Source organism: Oratosquilla oratoria, chromosome 29, assembly GCF_046742065.1.
Source record: "Oratosquilla oratoria isolate Oo_2021 chromosome 29, ASM4674206v1, whole genome shotgun sequence".
In the NCBI taxonomy this organism is placed as follows: domain Eukaryota; kingdom Metazoa; phylum Arthropoda; class Malacostraca; order Stomatopoda; family Squillidae; genus Oratosquilla; species Oratosquilla oratoria.
The window spans coordinates 42,769,039-42,771,538 of record NC_134805.1 but is presented as its reverse complement, the minus strand read 5'-3'; the positions used below and the strand labels follow the sequence as shown (position 1 = coordinate 42,771,538).

General features: G+C 34.1%; 1 protein-coding gene across 1 annotated transcript in view; it reads left to right on the top strand.

Annotated features, from left to right (window-relative positions):
• Positions 1–2,500, top strand: part of LOC143040756 (uncharacterized) — an 8,866-nt gene that overhangs the window by 269 nt on the left and 6,097 nt on the right. The gene's annotated exons all lie outside the window — the stretch shown is intronic.

The window sequence follows — 2,500 nt, the reverse complement described above, 5'->3', positions numbered from 1 at the left end:
TCGACCATGGGCTAGCCTGTAGGTTGGCTCAACGCTGAATGACATGGCAGTTCATCCACCAACTATCACTAGCTTTTAGTTAAGGCCCAACCCCCACCCCTCCATGGATAAATGGTAAAGAGGTTAAGGATGAATTTTGTATTACAGGATTCAAACACCACCACAAGAAAGGTGGGGGTGTTCTGTTGTACGTTAAAAGCAATATCTATGTCTGTGTATTAGAAAAACTGAAACAGGATACATATGATATTTTATAGGTAGAATTAACCCAAACAAATGGACAAAAGATGAATGTAGGTGTAATATATAGGCCAAAAACTAGCATTAGCATATATATGTATATATGTATATATATATGTATATATATATATATATATATATATATATGTATATATATATATATATATATACATATATATATAACTATACATACATATGTACATATGTATATATTTATATATATCTATATATAAATATACATATATATATAAATATATATACATATACATATATATGCATACATACATATATGTATATATATATATATATATATATATATATATACATACATACACAAAATAACCATAAGTGAAGAGAAACTTGCAGACAGTAAGTACTTTCGTATAGTGCATCTTCGTATTACAGTGATGTGATTGCTTGCATACACACACACACAGGCACACACACACACACATGCACACACTCACACACACACACACACACGCACACACACACACACACACGCGCGCGCGCGCGCGCATATATATATATATATATATATATATACATATATATATATGTATATATATATATAGATACAGATATATATATGCATATATACATATATATATGTATATATATATGCATATATATACACACACATATATATATATATATATATATATATATATATATATATATATATATACATATGCATACACACGTTCATATATGTATATACATAGAACAAAAAATAAGGAAAGGATAGCCCCAATCCAAAATTACGAAAATATCATGATAGAATTGGAGGAAAAAATGAGTGAGGTGTTTAACAAATATTTTCCCTCGATGTTTACTAAGGCGAGGTTAGGCAAGGTACCGAACAATGGTAGTTATGATGTTATTTACCTTGACTTTAGCAAAGCGTTCGACAAGGTGGCCTACCAGAGACTACTAAATAAAATCAATGCCCATGACATAGGAGGAAAAATGTTGGAATGAATTAGAGCTTGGATCAGTAATGCCATACGGTTGGCATCTAAGAATCCTAAAGGAAATGAAAAATGAGATTGATGTTCCATTAGAAATTATTTTCAAGAAATCCATCATATCTGGAGATATCCCAAGAGAATAGAAGCTAGCTAACGTTACTCCCATATTCAAAAAGGGTGACAAAAAGAAACAAAATAACTACACGTCTATAAGCTTGACTTCAATCGTAGCAAAAATGATGGAAACTATCATCAGAGATGCTATTGAACACCATTTAGAAAATAACTGTTTGAAAAATGATAGCCAACATGGATTCAGACGGAAACGTTCTTGTGAGACTTACTCGAATTCTACAACACAGTCATCTCAAATTATGACAAAAGAAACAATATAGATTTAATATATCTAGACTTTGCAAAAACTTTTAATACCGTCCCCCACGAAAGACTTACTAAATTAGCTTCCCACGGAATAAGTGGTAACCTATTAAGTTGGACTAGTTCTTTAATGTATAAAGCCTCTAGGATGGGTAATCGTCGTGGGTCTTTATTGCAATCTAAAATTTCCGTTGTCTGCATCAGTTCTTCCCTCCTTAACCTCGCTTGATGGACTTCGCTATGGTGGTTCTTTTGAGCTCTTGAGGTTAGGAGGTATGACAGATGCCGATATAGGTAGTGGAATGGGTTTCACAGTCATGACCACCATGAGGCTCTCACCATAACGAAGTCCATCAAGTGAGGTTAAGGAGGGAAGAACTGACACAGAATTCGGAAATTTTAGATTACAATAAAGACCCACGACGATTACCCATCCTAGAGGCTTTATACATTAAAGCGCTATCCCCGGGAATGAATATCCAGCTCGAGGACTTAAAAATTCTACCGAGTGTTAGATCATTTCCCATTGAAAACGAGACAATGAACACCGACATAAGCCACCCGCCAACCAATAGGACATCAGGGAACTCTGGCGACGCCAACCAATGACAACCTGCCAAAATCCCCCACCCGAGTATATAATCCCCACACAACAGATTAGCCTTCATATTCTTATCGGCCACCGAGGAAGCACAAAGAAGTGTGAAAACGCGTTCTGGCTATTTACAAATTATGTCTGCTACTCCACACGATGACATACGTAGAACTATGAAGAATGCTGCCTACAGAAGGTGATATTATTCTAAGAAAGAGAGAAAAATACGACAAGAAGCGCTTCCATAACAAGTTTGCTGTTCACTTTAATATATATGTATACATATATATATATATATATATATATATATATATAT